A 19,210-nucleotide genomic window follows, 5' to 3' on the forward strand; every position below is an offset into this window, starting at 1 on the left:
AATGTAGATTTCTTAGAATGAATGCAAACAGTAAAGAAAAGATAAAGTAAAAAATGTCTCTTCCCCATTTCCCCTCTTAGTTCAAGAAGATAATCACTGATAATTTCTTGGGAGACTGTCATAAAATATCAGTGCATGTATAAACACACACAAAGATACATATGTGAAAGTAAATGTGTGTGTGTTCCTTTGTATTAAAATGCAATAGAATATATAATTTTGATATCATGATTTTTCCCCCCACTTCACAATACATATTGAACAACTTTCCATTGAGGTTGACCTAATTTTTATTAGTGACAATGTACTATTACATTAAATGGATATATCTTAATTATTTAGCCAGAACTCTGTTTTTAGCTTTTGCTTTTTTTTCAAGATTTTTAAAATTTTTTTTAAATTTTCTTTCTTTTTTTTTTCAATATATGAAGTTTATTGTCAAATTGGTTTCCATACAATACCCAGTGCTCATCCCAAAAGGTGCCCTCCTCAATACCCATCACCCACCCTCCCCTCCCTCCCACCCCCCATCAACCCTCAGTTTGTTCTCAGTTTTTAAGAGTCTCTTATGCTTTGGCTCTCTTCCACTCTAACGTCTTTTTTTTTTCCTTCTCCTCCCCAATGGGTTTCTGTTAAGTTTCTCAGAATCCACATAAGAGTGAAACCATACGGTATCTGTCTTTCTCTGTATGGCTTATTTCACTTAGCATAACACTCTCCAGTTCCATCCATGTTGCTACAAACGGCCATATTTCATTCTTTCTCATTGCCACGTAGTACTCCGTTGTGTATATAAATCACAATTTCTTTATCCATTCATCAGTTGATGGACATTTAGGCTCTTTCCATAATTTGGCTATTGTTGAGAGTGCTGCTATAAACATTGGGGTACAAGTGCCCCTATGCATCAGTACTCCTGTATCCCTTGGGTAAATTCCTAGCAGTGCTATTGCTGGGTCATAGGGTAGGTCTATTTTTAATTTTTTGAGGAACCTCCATACTGTTTTCCAGAGCGGCTGCACCAATTTGCATTCCCACCAACAGTGCAAGAGGGTTCCCGTTTCTCCACATCCTCTCCAGCATCTATAGTCTCCTGATTTGTTCATTTTGGCCACCCTGACTGGCGTGAGGTGATATCTGAGTGTGGTTTTGATTTGTATTTCCCTGATGAGGAGCGACGTTGAGCATCTTTTCATGTGCCTGTTGGTCATCCGGATGTCTTCTTTAGAGAAGTGTCTATTTATGTCTTCTGCCCATTTCTTCACTGGGTTATTTGTTTTTCGGGTGTGGAGTTCGGTGAGCTCTTTATAGATTTTGGATACTAGCCCTTTGTCCGATATGTCATTTGCAAATATCTTTTCCCATTCCGTTGGTTGCCTTTTAGTTTTGTTGGTTGTTTCCTTTGCTGTGCAGAAGCTTTTTATCTTCATAAGGTCCCAGTAGTTCATTTTTGCTCTTAATTCCCTTGCCTTTGGGGATGTGTCAAGTAAGAAATTACTACGGCTGAGGTCAGAGAGGTTTTTTCCTGCTTTCTCCTCTAGGGTTTTGATGGTTTCCTGTCTCACATTCAGGTCCTTTATCTATTTTGAGTTTATTTTTGTGAATGGTGTGAGAAAGTGGTCTAGTTTCAATCTTCTGCATGTTGCTGTCCAGTTCTCCCAGCACCATTTGTTAAAGAGACTGTCTTTTTTCCATTGGATATTCTTTCCTGCTTTGTCAAAGATTAGTTGGCCATTAAAATTTTTTTTTGACGTTTATTTATTTTTGAGAGAGGGAGACAGAGTGCAAGCAGGAGAGGGACAAAGAGAGAGGAAGACACAGAATCGGAAGCAGGCTCCAGGCTCTGAGCTGTCAGCACAGAGCCCGATGCGGGGCTTGAACTCACGAACCACGAGATCATGACCTGAGCTGAAGCCAGATGCTTAACCGACTGAGCCACCCAGGCACCCCTCTCAAGATTTCTGTGGTTACAACCTACAATAAACTTTATATATATACTTTAGTAATAAGACAGATGCGCTTTTAAAATTTTTATAAATTAGTGTTGCTTGGCACTATCCACATTCTCATCAACTTTGTATGTGAGTGAGTTTCTTCCTGCTTTCAGGAAACAAACTTCGCAGGAAGAAAAAAAAAAAACCACCACATTGTTTACCTGTTGAGTAAAAATGGGATTTCACTGTTGTGTTAATTTACATTTTTTACTACTTCTTGAATTGAACAAATTGAAAACTTTCCCCATGGCAGTTGGGCTTTCTCTTGTATGAACTGACTGTTCATATCCATCTGTTTTTCTGTCGTTTGTCCTGTTCTTTATTGATCAGCACATGTTCTTTTTATGTTACAAAATGTAGTCCTTTATAAGACACGTTTTACAAATAGTATTTTTTGTCTCCTAACTTGAAATTTGCATAATGTTTTGCCATACAGAATTAATTGTTTTGCATTCTGATTAGCCAAACTTGCCTTGTAAGTGTTCTGGGAATTAATTATTATAAGGGAACTATTCAATACGATATTTAAACAAAAGGTCACAAAGTGTGTTCAAGGAATGTTCTCATTAGATGGGTGACATTAAAGGTTCTGGAAATGACCAATAATGACTCTGATAGACTGTAGAGTTCTGTCTCAAAAAATTAGTATAAAATGTAGAATTTTATATATATTTTTTTAAAAATCATAAAAATGTTTACAAAAAATTAAACTAGATTATGTACATAATTTTCAAGTTACCATTTCCTTGTAAGAGAACAAGTCATAGTTGCTTTATCCCAATTATAACATTACTTTCATAAAACAAAATTATATAAATCCAGGTTTATAAATAGAGGATTTTTCCCCTTCTGTCTGAATAACAATGAACTGTGGGACTGCTAACGGGTATGGGTTTATTTCTGGGGTGATGAAAAACTTCTAAACTTGATTGTGGTGATGCTTGCACAATGCTATGAATATACTAAAAACCGGTGAATTGTATACTTTAAGTAGGTGAGTTGTGCAGTGAGTGAATCATATCTCAATAAGATGCTATAAAGACATAAATTGTTGTATGTTTTGAGTACAGCTGTGTGCAAAATAAATTACTGTGATTTGCCACATTGCCCATAGCATCTTCCGCACCCACTAGGAAAGAGTTTCATTAGGAAGGAGGTTTTCAATGGGCTCATCTTTGGAGACTCCCTTCTCTGTTTATTCTCTTCTGTCTTCTTCCCTTCTCAGATTCTCTTGGTTGGGGTAAGATGGAGGGGGACTTTCCAACCTTCTCTTCCACGTTTCTGTTATTCTTCTGATCCCTGGGATTATGCCAATTTATTTCAATGCAGATACTCTATAACATACCATGCTACACTGGATTTTAGCAGAAGGTAAATAGCCTTGGATGATACAAGGAGACTTATCTTGGCTAGTACCAGCTGTGACATCATTAAGGACTTTTATGCTCAAATGTGCCCTCATCTTATTGAAGGGAATGTGACATAGCAGGTTACACAATCACTATTTCTTGAAGAGTCTCTCACTTTAAATTCCTGCACTGATTATTCAGTGGTAGACTTTTTTTGCTTTTTAGATATTTTTTCTTTAGGATCTTTCATTAAAATGCAATACAAAGAATAAAACTGTAACCATTATTGCATTATTTCCAATAGCTTTTGATGACTCTTACCTTAATCATTATATTCTTAACTCCAAGAGTATGAGTCAAAATCAAGGTAAATTGCCTTTCTCTCTTGGCACAAATATGAAATGAGTCAGCAATGAGCAAAAACCTCTAAAATTAATTTAATCCAGTGGAATCATCCTTAATTCACACAATTGGGCAATATTGTCAAGTCTTTTGATCCCATTTACTAACACAGTTGAGAGAGGCATTATACTTAGGAAATGATAGTCAGCTAGATGTCAGTTAGTATCCAACAGGAAGTGATCAAACAATTAAATTTTATCAAGTATTCTGGAGGTTCTCAGAAAGTGTCCAAGATACGGTTTGTGACCTCATGGAGTTCATTGTCCATGAAGAGCTTTAGTCCATCTGGCCATATAAAGGTGCTTTCCTACGATAAAGGGACAGTCAACTATCTCACTAACACAAGCAGGTTTCTGCTTTGACTACATCTCATTTCCCTGTTCCACTACCTGTCCGGTAGCCCTTCTTGCTAAACTTCTCAGGACCTTTAGCTGTTCATTTGGAGATTCTGGCACAAGGTAAGTAGCCTTGGATGATTCGCAGACATTTTTCTTGGCTAGAAAGATAAATAGGAAGCCTCTGATATCGCAGAGGGAGAAAGAGGCATACTTGAAATATGCTAAAACATGATTGTGCCTGGACAGCTATGTATGTAACAACGCACAAGACCAAATGGATTCCTTTTCAGCAGTGTGAAGTGGAACTTAGCTTTCAGATGGAAAGCTGTGCCTGGACACATAGAAGAAGCTCAATAGTGTTTGTTTAATAAATGCTGAAGGAACAAATGAGACTCAAAACAAGGACATCTACTCTATCTTGGTCATTTCTTTCGGGGTCCAAACTACCAAGGGGCCACAGAACCTCCAGCAGACAAAGGGAAAAGAGGCAAAGGGAGCAGGCAGCTTGTCCAGAAAGATGAAATATTCTTGCTGTTCATTCACAACCACCACTCTGAACTTATCCACTAATGCATCCACTTGGTAAACACTTCTCAAGTGTCTATGTGCCGGACACTGTAGATAGTCAAAGAAGAACAAAACCCTGTCCCTCTCCTTATAGAAGGGTGGATTCATTATAAACTTTGACAAAGTCATTAATAATCTCCATTCACTGAGTGCTTGCTCTGTGCCAGGCACTAGGCTAATTCCTTTATATGCATGATTTCATTCGGTGCTGTGATGTGGTATTGAACTAAGCATGACTCGATTGTATAGACGAAATTAAGATTTTGCCTGGCAAAGGAGCCAGGGCTTCACAGCCACACACATCTGAGCCAGAACTTGAACTTGGTGCACTGTGATGTGAAAGCCCCAGGGTCCTGCACTGGGAGGAAGGGCTTTTCTAGCAGAGAGGGGAGGGGCTCCTCCAGCCTGGGAGCAAGGGGAGAAGAAAGCTAGTGTGCATGGAGCACTGCCTCTGCCATACATTGTGATCTTAGAGCTGGGTCTAAAAGTAGGAATAAGAGCTTCCTCAAGAAAAACAGGAAGCAGCATGAGGAGAAGCACAGAGGCACCAAAATGCACAGGAAAGTGTTGGGAAGTTCAAAGTGACTGCACTAGAAAGTGCTCAGGGGAGGGCAGGGAGCTTGAAAACAAGGTTGTCTAAGGGTGCCTGGTGGCTTAGTCACTTAAGCGTCTAACTTCATGATCTCACAGTTTGTGGGTTCGAGCTCTGTGCTGGGCTCTGTGCTGACAGTTCAGAGCCTGGCGCCTGCTGCGGATTCTGTGTCTCCATCTCTCTCTACCCCTCCCCTGCTCTCTCTCTCTCTCTTTCTCTCAAAATTAAATAAACATTAAAAACACTTCAGAAAATAAGGTGGTGTAAAGCCCTGTGGTCCTGCTGCTCCATTCTTCCATTCTTCCTTTGTGATTCTTCCTGGCTCCTAAGCCTGCCAGTGACAGAGGCAGGCATGAGGAACAGAGAGGACAATGGAGAGCAGATGGTCAAGGGCTCAGATGTCAGCAATGCTCCATCTCCAAACTCTACCAAACAAACACCTTCATTTTCAGGTATGTAGATCCTGCAAGGATGACCAGCAGAAAAGGTGGTTCCAAACTGGAGCATGACTAAAAAGTCAATCACATTCAGGTATCCTTGAATGCATATTGTTCTGACAGGAAAGAAAACAACTTCAGATGAAAATTCTTTTTTTTTTTTTAACGTTTTATTTATTTTTGAGACAGGGAGAGACAGAGCATGAACAGGGGAGGGTCAGAGAGAGGGAGATACAGAATCTGAAACAGGCTCCAGGCTCTGAGCTGTCAGCACAGAGCCTGACGCGGGGCTCGAACTCACGGACCGTGAGATCATGACCTGAGCCGAAGTCGGCCGCTTGACCGACTGAGCCACCCAGGCGCCCCAAGATGAAAATTCTTCAGGTGGATTTTTAAATACGTTTTGGTCATTCAGAATTATCCTTAATATACTTTCATAAATATAACAATGGAAGACCAATTGTGGTTAGATGAGTTCACGGCTTGTGGGGACAGTATTTAGTTTTAGATCAGGCCCCTTTAAGTTACCACATGGGTGTATTTTTCTAAGCTGCATCTATTTTAAAGTACCTCAGGCCCTCTAAATAATCAAGGTACACACTACCCTTATTCCTACTTTCTTTAGGTAGGCTGTCTTCCGTAAATGATATCAGAGATGGTTATTCACATCTTCACATTTATAGCATGTGGTTAGCTATTTCTGTGAATTATTTTATGTCAAGATTTTATAGAGGAATATAAGGAAGCACCTATATTATGAGAAAATATAATAATTTTACAGTGGTCTTTGTAACTTGGTATCCCTATAGTATACCAAAAAATCAGGGATTGCCGACCCTGTATAAAACTGAAGGTTAACCCATTTTTAGCATAATATTTTTCAGTGAAAGTAAAAAAAAATCAGTTTTTAATTAAAAAAAAGGACTATTACATCTACTACTACCAACACATATTTTTTTTAAATTCTACAAATACCACAAAAGACAATCCCAAAGCACTATTAAGATTATAGATTGCTGTCAGTGGTTGCTTGACCTTCTCATGAATGTTTTTTTTTTCCTAGTTCACACTAATCTAAAGCTCTCTTAAGAAAAAGTATTCGTTTTCTCCTCCATAACTTAATTAACCACATTCCACTACTTCCAAACATTCTTGTGCATTACTTTGACATCATCATTCAGAAAAACTTCAGAAAGGAGATGTTAAACATATACGTGCCCCCAAGGAAAAGAAATACTTTAAATATCTATTTTGAAATAGGGTAGAAAATTGATGAAATCTGCTTCTAGAACACACAGGTCTCTGAGAGACTTTGGTTAAACTGTACGCAGCAACAACAAAGAAAAGTAAAAAAGAAACAGTTTTAATATGCTATTAGAACTTAAAAGAAAAACAAGTGAAGATGATCTATTTCCTTTGAAAGTATATAGAAAACAATGTTCTTCTTTTGTTAAAAAAAGTATTTATTTTTAGAGAGATAGAGTGGGGGGAGAGAGGGGCAGAGGGAGAGAGAAAGAATATTGAGGAGTCTCCATGCTGAGTGTGGGAGGGGCCCAATCCCACGACCCTGGGATCATGACCTGAGCCAAAATCAAGAGTCGGACATTCACCCGACTGAGCCATCCAGGCATCCCAACAGTAATGTTCTTATCAGGGAATCTAGTAAAGTTCCTCAGAGACATTCTCTTACTTCTCTCATGCGTTCAGCACTAGCATGCCAAGATGAAGAGGGTATGGTCCTTCGTTTAGGTAAACTTTTCCAATAGAGGGAAAGACAAATCTACACACATGAGGTGGCAAAGGTGCAAGGATAGAAGACAGAGGTGTGTGTAGGGCCTTGGAAGCTCAGAAGAGCGGCACATTCCATCTAGGTGTGGGTGGAAGCCTCACAGAAGAGGTCAAACTTGAGCGAATTATGAAGAATGTGAAGAACCTATAAAGGTAAACTAGGTGAAGAGAGGATAATGTACCTCAGGCTATAGAATGCAAAGTCAAGGGCAGGGGAAGTCTAAGGCAGCCCAGAGGGGAGAACTAAAGCCATTCATCACTGAGTCATTCAGTAGAACAGCGAAGTTAAGGAAGAGGAGTGTGGAGAGGCAGACAGAGGCCAGATGATGTAGATCTTTAGGACTCCTTAAAGGAGCACAAAGCTTATCCTTAGGGGATGGGGAAAGGGTAGAAAGGAGGCTCCTCGATCTTTTAAAGTACTATATGTTAAAGAACGAGAGTGACTTGATCAGGTTTGCATCTTAGAACCGTGGAGGTATAATGAAGGAAAGATGTGAAAAGGACAAGACTGGAGGAAAGGAAATCAGTCAAGGTACTGCCCCCAATGCCATGAGAAATGAGGACTGCCTTGACCCAGGAAGGAATAGAGGGCAGGGACCAAGTGTGAGCAAAACTAGCTAGATTGGGGGGCACCTTGGGTGGCTCAGTCACTTGTCTCCAACTTCAGCTCAGGTCATGATCTCATGGTTTGTGTTTGAGCCCCACATTGGGCTGACAGCACGGAACCTGCTTCGGATTCTCTCTCCCTCTCTCTCCGGCCCTCCCCCGCTCATGCTCTCTCTCTCTCTCTCTCCCTCTCTCAAAAATAAATAAACATTTTTTAAAAATTTTTTTAAAAATAGCTAGATTAGATGGTGAGAAAAGGTGAATATGACTTTTCAGGAGCTCAATGAATATCAAAGGGATAAATGAACCAATGTGGACAATGAGTACTTTGGCAACACTGCTGGGCAAGCGGAGTCATGATAACACATATTCTAGGAGAAAAATTTGTTTTTTCCTATCAAAGGTATTAAACATAGGAGGGCAATGAGAAATAGACACATTTTTAAAGTACCACGTCACCTAACTTTTATAATTAGTTAGCTGGGGGATTTTATTGGTGGTGATGGTAGACAGTGGGCTAAATCTTCCCCTCCCATGTAAGTGAAACATAAAAATCCCAAATCACTCACTTAAAAGTAAAGCAAAACTGAGGACAACAATGAACTTGATTCAGGAAACACTATAAAAACATACATACCTGATAAAGGAGAGTATAATTGATAAAACTGTATTTGACATTAAGTATGTAGATGACTAGTTTAGTATATCTTAAACATTTTCATTTTTCCTAAGTTTTGTTTATAATAATTATACTTCATTCAGAATTGAGGGCCCATCTCCATGAGCAGAGGTCTTCAAATATGTATGAAAACATTAGATTACCTGGATCTAACATGTATAAGCCAAATAGCACAAGGCACCAAAATGAGGCAGATATAGTTGTTTAGGTTAACCTTGTTCTTTTAATTTGGTTTTCTTCCATTATTGCTTCCAAAGGTTAACCTTGAACTCACAGTTAATGTCTGTGAAAGCCTAAATAAGTTCCAGTTAAAGGTACAAGATTATTTCCTGGAACTACAAAATGCCTATAAATGTCTTATCCCAGGAAAGTAGGCCACAATTGACAGCCTCTTCAACTGTCATCTAAATAGTGGTCCCCGCCTAGTTTTCCAGGAAAAGCTTTGCAAAAGAAATGAAACGTATTTCTCATCATCCCAAGTCCTTGAGAAGATATTTAATTAAGTCTTGTGAGTATATGTATAAACAGAAATGTCTGGGGCGCCTGGGTGCCTCAGTCAGTTAAGCGGCCGACCCCTGATTTCGGCTCAGGCCATGATCTCATGGCTCAGGTTATGATCCCACGGTTTGTAAGATGCAGCCCTGAGCTGGGCTCTGTGCTGAGTCTGGACCCTGCTTGGGATTCTCTCTTTTTCTCCCTCTCTCTCTGACCCTTGAGTGTTTGTTTATTTATTTTTGAGAGAGAAAACACAAGTGGGGGAGGGGCAGAGAGAGAGAGGGAGAGTGGTCTGAGCATCAGTGCAGAGCCCAACATGGGGCTTGAACTCACACACCGTGTGATTATGACCTGAGCTGAAGTTGGACGCCTAAGTGACAGAGCCACCCAGGTGCTCTGTCAAAATACATAAATATATAATAAATACATAATACCAAAATAATACCAAAATACCAAAATACCATAATACCAAAATACATAAATAAACATTAAAAAAATAAAAATAAATAATAAATGTCTGAAAAACTTGCTCTTACTAATAAGTGAGAGGACACATTAGCTGTAAACATTTCCTGTACTACAAAGATCTCGTTCACAAATAACGAGAATCGAAATTGGCTGTAGTCTCACCATTTTAGCATATTTGCAACAACAGTAAAGGAGAAAAATTAGTATAGTCTGGTTGGTTTAAAAGGAATTATGAGGCACAATTTTGAGACTTCATGTCCATTCATGTCCAGGTGACAGAGGGAAACTGAAGGGATCCTATGATTTTTTTTTTTGCCACCTCTATTCTTGCGCCCCTGTCTTCCATGTGCCTTATAGTAGGTATATGGATATACAGTATGCCATATAGTATGTATCCATACATATGGATATGTATGTCCTCCTTGTAAGAGGCGAAGACCTAATGATTTCTTTGGAGTCTTCTAGCACAATAGAGAACATCTGAGGAGTAACTAGGTGGGGTCTTTATGTATGTTTTCCAGACCAATGACTCACCAAGACCCTGGGGCTCCAGGGCGTGACTGACTTATGGAGGACACCTGAGCACCCTCCTCATTTTGACCAGTTCCTAGATGCCTCAGAGGACACATACACCAGACCACCATCCTCAATAAAAATCCCAGACCCAAAGCAAAAACAAGACTCCATCTCCTTTCCTTTCTGAGTCTCCCAGATGTTGTCTGTACCTACACTCTCCCTACATCTTTAATAAACTCTGCTTCCTCTAGGCTCACTTTTGATTTCCATTCTGCACAAAGCCAAGGACTCTCTTGGCTGGTGCTGTGGGACCCCCTCTGGGTCCTTGGACCCAGCCAGCCTACATTATAAGCATGAATGGAGAAAGTAAGCACAAGGCAGTTCTTGGTTGGTATGCATGACCAATGGTGCCATTTTGTTGGTGTGCCACAGTCTAGTTATAGCTTTGAGTTCTCGTGCTTTAGAATGTGATGTTTTACTTCCGTAAGTCATAGGTAGAAAATGATTCCCCACTTATGGAAAGACACACATATGTAACAACTGGCACTGAGGTATACCTTGGGTTCCAGTTCATGCCTTTTTTTTTTTCATTTGTTATGCCTTCTTTTTTCTTAAACAAAAATGATGAATTCATCCATATTATAAAAAATTATGATAAAAAGAGGTGTGACTAGTGTTCTCTCCGAAACATTTCCTTATTCTGAACATTCTCAAGACCCAGATAATAATATAATAATATAAGCTTGAGTATGCTAGTCTTTCATGTAAGTATGTGTGAATGAAAAAAAGAAGTGTGGGGTGTATGTGTGTGTAGTGTATGTACGTGTGCATGTGAAAGAGAGAGAGCGAGAGAGAGAGGAGACAATTAAAGTGTAAAGAAAATATACACAGTTCCATATGAGGGAGAATGTCAACACTGACATCGATTATAGACACTGTAGAAATAACTAAGCAAGCAGGAAAAAAAAAAACCTTACAAAAATGTAGTTTGGACATGTAGAAGGAATACTAATTACAGTAATTTCTCTGAACTGTTTACCACATGCCTAATTACCAGGCAGCACAGTGATGAATATGTAAATCATTAGCTATCCATCGGATTAACTAGTGCACATTTTAACTACAACATTGAGCTCTGCTAATGTATAGTCAGTCTTCACAATTTATCACTCCTCTAGTATGCTCATTGGCCCATGACTTAAAGTTTTGGAAGCTTATAAGAAATGACAAGGTAAGGAAGGAATCAAATGAATATTTTAAGTAATTATAATTTTAGAAAAATGGCATATATAAACAAGGACAAGAAGGAAGCTACTGGTAAAAGATATGCTGGCTATTCTATATGATGGGCTGTTTATACATGGCATATACCTTAGATGTATTGAGAGGGGGATAAAGGGACATACTGGAGTAAATATCTAGCAAATTTTAAAATCAAATTCCTAAAGAACATTTAACAGGTATTTTTAAAAGATAGAAATGAAGAAACCATCAAAAATACCCTCAGCTTTCTCGAAAATCATACATGTTCTTAAGTAAATAGTACTAAATACATTGATTAAATATTTTTCTTCATTAATTAGAACACAGCGTTGTGGAAAAATATGTCACCAGAATTGGAAGAAGGAATCACTGGACACCCGCAATGGAAATACCTAGATGATTTGAGTAATACAATACATGACTAAAGAAATGTGGTGATAGGGAAAGCATAAGATGAGTCCTTTAGCTTTAAGAGATTTTAGATCCAACTAAATAAACATTTTATAGAAATGATTCCCCAAGTTTTCTGTAGGAGCACCACACTAGCCTACCCTAATTTATAATAGGGTTTCTCACCCTTGGCACAATTGATAATTTGGGCCAGATAGTTCTTTATTGTGGGGGCTGCTGTGTGCATTGTGGGATGGCTAGCAGCATCCCTAGCTGGGGGACGGATGCTGATAGAGACCCAGCAAATGCCACTAGCATTCCCTCCCACCCCTAGTATTGACAAGCAAAAATGTCTCCGTATCATTGCCAAATGCCCCCTGGAAGGCAAAACTGTTCCCTGTTGAGAGCTACTGCTTTATAGAATGTGAAAAGGTGTACACAAATAAAAAATTCTGTTAATGTGGTCATAATTTAATTGCACTAGTCAAACTCACCGTTTTAAACAAGCATAGGGAACTTTTTATTTGATGAAAATTATCAAGCCACAGGAAAAAATTAAACTCAGCAAAAGGAAAAACCTAACAAAGTGTGTGTGTGTGTGTGTGTGTGTGTGTGTGTGTGTGTGTGTGTGTGTTTGTGTGTGTGTGTGTGTGTTTAAGGTAGGTGTTGAGAGAGTGAGAAAGAAACAAGAAATAAGGAAATGTTCTCTCTTGCTTGTAAAATTAAGAACAGAGGACATAAAATTAATTCAGTAAACACAGCAGATTATAAAAATATACTTGAATTCCATATTATACCTTAAATAGGGAGATGAAAACTGAAAGATAAAACAGAGGAGACATAAGTAGGAGAAGACAGAATAGACAAGATGGCGGAGGTGGGGTGGCAGGGAGGTGGAAAGGAGGCAGAACTTTAGAAGAAAGAGAGACTGGCAGATTGGCAGTTAAAAGTGGAGCTTCTCTTGGCTCCCCACTCTACTTCTTCTCAGGTTTCTCCTTTTAGCCCCTGAGCCCAGCCCCTCAAACCAGGCTGCCAACATCCTTCTCCTCAGGCTCCACCAGCTGCTCACTGTGTCCATGAAGGAGGATGTGTGGATAAGAGACTAGAAAACAAGGGAGAACCACTGCCAGGAAAGGAACAATGACTGCCACAGAAGGCTTGGGAATTGGAGGGAGGCATGATCGATGCCTCACTTTATCATACAGGATAATTTTCTTTGAGGGAGCATTTACATAGAGAATAGTGAGGAAGCTCACTGTTCAAGAGAAAGGTAATGAGAGCCTAAGTTAGGGGGCTGACAGAAGACACTGAACACAATAGAACCATTTACATTTTGTATTTACTTTGGAGGGTAATAGTTGTTGTTTGTTCCTTATAATAATCAAAAACAAATTTAGATTTGCTTTATGCACAGTAAATATTTAATAAATACTAGTTCAGTTTAACTCAATTCATTTTAAGTTAATCTATGACCTATACTTAACATTAAGAAACTAAAGTCCAGTGAAGATAAATGACTTGCCCATGATCAAATGGTTGGTAAATTTTGGAGCCATGGATGAAACCCAGATCTCCTTAACTCCAAAATCCAAGGCTTTACGTATTTCATTAGTTTCAACAAATTTGTGACATATGTGCTGATCCTATTTCTTTACCACTGATTTTCTTTTTAAATTTTTTCATGTTTATTTATTTTTGAGAGAGAGAGAGAAAGAGAGAGAGAGGGAGCAAAAGAGTGCATGTGTGCACGAGCAGGAGAGGGACAGAGAGAAGAAGGAAAGAGAGAATCCCAAGCAGGTTCTACACTGTCAGTGCAGAGACCTACGCGGGGTTGGATCTCATGAACCATGAGCTGATCATGATCATGACCTGAGCTGAGACCAAGAATCAGATGCTTAACCAACTGAGCCACCCGGGCACCCCCAAAGAAATTGATTTTCTTTTTTAATGTTTATTTATTTTTGAGAGACAGAGAGGCAGAGAGAGAAAAGTGTGAGTGGGGGAGGGGTGGAGAGAGAGGGAGACACAGAATCCGAAGCAGGTCCAGGCTCTGAGCTGTCAGCACAACGCCTGACGCGGGGCTCGAACTCACGAGAACCCATGAACCGTGAGATCATGACCTGAACTGAAGTCAGATGCTTAACCGACTGAGCCACACAGGCGCCCCAAACAAACAAATAGATTTTCTTTTTTTTTAACTTTTTAAAAAATGTTTATTTATTTTTTGAGAGAGAGATTGACAGAGTGTGAGCAGGGGAGGGGCAGAGAGAAAGGAAGACATGGAATCTGAAGCAGGCTCCAGGCTCTGACTCAACTGACTGAGCCACCCAGTCGCCCCAACAAATAGATTTTCTACCAAGAGGTTGGATATGGCCTCAGAATCCTTCTGAAGACGGGGCTTCAGAGAGCTACCCTGAACCCACTTTTCTGTATCCTACAGTGCACCAGGCTACCTATCCAACGGGAAGGAAGAGGATATGGTAGAGATTCTTTGTTGCCTGAACCATTATCACCTTGTAGCTGTGGGGATAGATTCAGAGGCAAAAAAAAGTATGTACATCAGGAATGACTGGCGGTAAGCCTGGAGACTAAGGGGACCATGGCACTATTACCAGAAGTAACGGAGCTGGTGTCCTATTATTGCATGTGGTTTTAGATGTGTCCAATCCATAATGAGGGAAAAGTTCTCACAATCACAGCTGAAGGAGTCTGTGAGGAAGGGAAAAAAGGCAGGGCCTCAGAGTGATCTCAGTCCCACAAACAATGGAAATTGTGGATCTTAAAGGTGCATGTCCAAAAGATACACCAAATATTATTAGGGGAGATGAAATAAGGACTTTCCAAAGTCTTCACTTAAAAGACACAGTTGTGAATCATTTTGTAAGGCAAGAAAATTCTCCTATAATTGAAATAATCACCAAATAGTAAAAATTGGAATTCCTCTGTGCCAAGTTCCATTTAAATGGGAGGCAGGGAGCAGTGAAAAGAAAACGTCTCTTTGGCAACTTAGAATTCTCGATGAGAATTATAAACAATTTCTGTAAAACTTTGCAAACTAAATTAAGTATTAAACCTTAAATGCTTAATCACAAGGGAGTTTTGATAAGTTGTTTCTATCAGCTGTCCTACAACATAAGATTAAAAATACAAAGCCTTCGGGGCGCCTGGGTGGCTCAGTCGGTTAAGCGTCCGACTTCAGCTCAGGTCATGATCTCGCGGTCCGCGAGTTCGAGCCCCACGTCAGGCTCTGGGCTGATGGCTCAGAGCCTGGAGCTTGCTTCCGATTCTGTGTCTCCCTCTCTCTCTGCCCCTCCCCCGTTCATGCTGTGTCTCTCTCTGTCTCAAAAATAAATAAACGTTAAAAAAAAAATTTAAAAAATACAAAGCCTTCTATCAGCCCCATGATGTCACTTGACATCATTATGGCAGGTACACTTAGCAAATTAGAGAGAATGCCATGGAAAATGTCTGGTTATAACTAGGAGGTAGGAATAGTGCTTGTGGAAACCTCTATACAACTTCTTGAACAATTTTCTAACCTTAAAACAGACGTGTTTTCTATTATTTAGAATTTGTTTCATCTTGGTCTTTTTTTTTTTTTAATCTTTAGCTTGTTTCTTCCCATTTCATTTCCATCCACTTTATGATTGCTTTGGTCACTTTACAAAATCAAGTTACAATGATTCTATGTGGCACCATATGGCTATGTCAGAAAAAGAGTTTTTAATATTTTCTAAGAAACAAGATATTATAGTTAGTGCTCTCAGAACCACTTTCAATCTAAAAAATATTGAAGGCTACACTCACACACAAATGTTTTAGAGTGGAGACTGCCCACCCCCTCCAAAGCCAAGCTTTGATACATGGCCTAAGAAAATACCAACAATTCAAATATGGTCTTGGAACAAACTACTAAACCACAGACAATATAATTTCTATTCAAAAGCATAAAACCACTAGTGATCCATTTGCCAAAAATAAAACCAACAAAACACCCCTCAAATTTATTGAACCTACCGATATCAATTCTTCTGTGTGTGTGTGTGTGTGTGTGTGTGTGTGTGTGTATACATACATATAATTTTGATCTTTAGAATTCTTCATATGGTTAGTTTCATTTCCAGTGAAGCAAAGATCAAACAGAGTCTTATATATTTATTGTTAGATATAAATCCAAGAAAGAGTTCTCAATTACGTGTATTTTTGAAAAGTTTAAAGCTATGTGTCTACATGCTGAGGGTACAAATAACATCGCAAAGCTATGGATATTCTCAAACAAATACTACTGAAACAGCATTGCAAGCAGCTGAAAACATCATGTGATATTTTCAGTAGTGAGGAAATGTCAATAAGCAGTATTTCTAGTAGGAAACCCTTCTAAAGGTCCTGTTCAACAGGGGTCTCTATTGAACACTGCACTTGCTGCTGTAATAAGAAACAAAGGAGATGGGGAGGTGGTGGGATACTGGCTGGGTGAGGGCTATGATTTCAGCTCCTCTTTGACATCTACCTCCTTCCCTTCTACATTTTTTTTAAATTTTTTTTAACGTTTATTTATTTTTGAGAGAGAGAGAGACAGAGCATGAATGGGGGAGGGTCAGAGAGAGAGAGGGAGACACAGAATCCGAAACAGGCTCCAGGCTCTGAGCTGTCAGCACAGAGCCCGACGCGGGGCTTGAACTCATGAACCGCGAGATCATGACCTGAGCCGAAGTCGGACGCTTAACCGACTGAGCCACCCAGGCGCCCCCCTTCTACATTTTTTTAAGTTTATTTATTTACTTTGAAAGAGAGAGAGAGAGCAAGAGTGTGTGAGTGCATGGGGTGGGGGTAGGGGCAGAGAAAGAAGGAGAGAGAGAATCCCAAGCAGGCTCCACACTGTCAGCACAGAGTTGGACACGGGGCTCAAACACACGAACTGTGAAATCATGACCTGAGCTGAAATCAAGAGTCAGACACTTGACTCTTACTTATTGACTGAGCCACCCAGGTGCCCCACCCTTCTCTATTTTAGAAGGAAAGGCTGGACCAAGAAGTGGAAACCTTGGGAGAGCCAGGAAGGCTGATCTGGGTTAGCAGGGCCTGTGAAGACCCAGCTGAGTCGGGGGAAGCTCCCTTTGTGACTTTCCAGATTGATCTGGACACCTCTGCTCAGGCACTGGCAGCCTCCGTAGGACAGCAAGCCAGCCAATGCCCTCAGCAAAACTGCAAACTGCAAAACTGCCCTCTTCTTCTTTCTGAAATCTAGTCACCTTTCCTAAAGTCCTTCACCCCTCATCTCTGGACAGCATTCTGTCATTTCCTTCATAGCACGGGTGACAATCTGAAACTATCTTGTTTACTTAATTTGTTGCTTGCTTATTGTTTCCTTTCCCAGTAGATTGTAAGTTCCATGAGGGCAGGAACCTGGCTTATGTTGTTCAGCCAACACCCTCAGCATCCAGACTAAGGGCTGGCATAGAGAAGAATAAGATAAATGAGCCCCTTGCTTACTCCCTGCCTCATCCTGTTCCTACTGGGGAATTCACAGGTACAATGACCTCATGCTTCCCTCAGGCTAGTCAAAGTCTCCCCATCAGTCCTGGCCTCCAAGATGCCTAGGGTTTTCCACATTAGTGTGTGTATTGTTTAGGAAGGATCGATACCACCCCCAGCACCAGAGGCAGGCCTTGATTAGCCAAAGTCAATCATCATTTCCCCCCTGCACACTGTGGAGGTAGACATGTAATATAATTTAGTGCAGAGAGAAGCTCAGGAATTTTGTTCAATACTTGGGGAAAGAGAAGCTTCCCTCCTCCGCCTTTCTCCACAGCAGCTGGGAATACACAAGAGCCCTGGAAGCTCTTGGTGGCCATCTTATTCTCATGAGGTCCAAGATGGCACACACAAGACAACAAAGTCAAGAGCTTTTTGAAGAACTCAAGCCACAACCCTGAGACCTCATAAACCTCTGGCTCAAATCCACCCTGAGGGCCACTTCTGGATTTTCCACTTAGGTAAACTCATGCATTCTCTTGCCTGTCAATGGTGGAATTTCCTGATTCCTATCCCAGCCAGAAGGTTCATTTCCCATTACAAATTCCAGCAAGGTATCATTTAGCTAACTGAATTAAGCACAATGTAAATGATGTTTAACTCTCCCAGAATACTTTACTTAAAAATTGAAACAAATACATACAAATGTGTTTCATTGTTCTTCTTTTCCTCCCTAAACCACCATCACGGCTAGCTTCCAGGACCTCTCCACCTTTCCCAATTACCTCTTGGTCCAAAGAGGAGAACAGAATCAGTACTGCAATCACACAGCATGAATTCCTTTTTTCACCTTTGGAAGTAGGATTCATGAAAAACAAAGTCACTGGAGTAAATTTAGGAAGTAGATGTTTTCTAATTTTCACCTTATTAGTTGGTCAAATACCCCACTTATTTTTAAACAATTTTTTTTTAAATCTCCACCCCTACTGGGGGGCTTGAACTTACAACCTCAAGATCAAGAGTCACACACTCCACCGAATGAGCCAGCCAGGCACCCCTCAAGTAACTCACTTTTAAAAATCAAGGAACAACAGAATTTGTCTTGTGCTGTTTGTTGAATAAATACCAAACCGAATCAAAGCAATGCATAAGAAATATATTTAAAGTGTTAAAGGATTTCTAAGAAGAGAATGATTACTTCTGACTTGAATGAAGGTTTGGAAAGACATCACAGATGTTGCATTTGCACTAAATCTTGAAGGACAGGAATGAGCAAGAGGCAGAACTCAAGGACGATTACAAAGCCCTGACATATACCTGGCAAACTGCAGGTGGCCCAGCTGGATACGAACACACAGCATGTGCTACCTGCAGGTAGAAAACTATTGATAAAGTCTAGAAATGTGTGTTGAGAGTATACTACGCAGGACTCTGAAGGCCCTTCTCAATTCAGTTGTCCCTGAGAACTCATTGAAGAATTTTTAGCAAGACAGTCACAAAACCAGGGCTGGGGTGTAGGAATGATTTGGCAGTGGCCTGAAGAATAATCAAAGGGAAAAGCCACAGAAGCCTCAACAAAGGGTAGTAGGGAGGTTTTGTGGACACCAGAAAGGCTTTTTCCCCACCCCCCTGCTGCCAGCCCCCAGCAGGCCAGAGCTCAGAGGAAACCAGGACTCAGGCTCAGTGTAGGTTAAAAAGCCTTTCGTGAACTAGTCTGGAACCCTTACCATCACCCTTAATGTCATATCTACAAAAAAACAAGTTTTGTGAGTTTTTTTTTCAATTTTCAAAAGAACAGCCTAAAACCAAAATTTTAGAGATTACCGACTTATAGGTTGGCGTTGTCAGACT

General features: G+C 40.1%; 1 protein-coding gene and 1 long non-coding RNA gene across 5 annotated transcripts in view; one reads left to right on the plus strand and one right to left on the minus strand.

The window, feature by feature from the left end:
- Positions 1-19,210, minus strand: part of DCLK1 (doublecortin like kinase 1) — a 334,659-nt gene that overhangs the window by 110,766 nt on the left and 204,683 nt on the right. The gene's annotated exons all lie outside the window — the stretch shown is intronic.
- On the plus strand, positions 4,026-12,007 carry LOC122230544. 2 transcript variants are annotated; one of them, XR_006207553.1, is made up of 3 exons: positions 4,026-4,203; positions 5,695-5,773; positions 11,815-12,007. It is a non-coding gene; the product is annotated as an uncharacterized LOC122230544 (long non-coding RNA). The 2 variants fall into 2 exon arrangements; XR_006207546.1 differs by lacking the exon at positions 11,815-12,007 and adding an exon at positions 10,237-10,445.

The sequence above is a fragment of the Panthera tigris genome, chromosome A1, assembly GCF_018350195.1.
Source record: "Panthera tigris isolate Pti1 chromosome A1, P.tigris_Pti1_mat1.1, whole genome shotgun sequence".
Classification (NCBI taxonomy): Eukaryota; Metazoa; Chordata; class Mammalia; order Carnivora; family Felidae; genus Panthera; species Panthera tigris.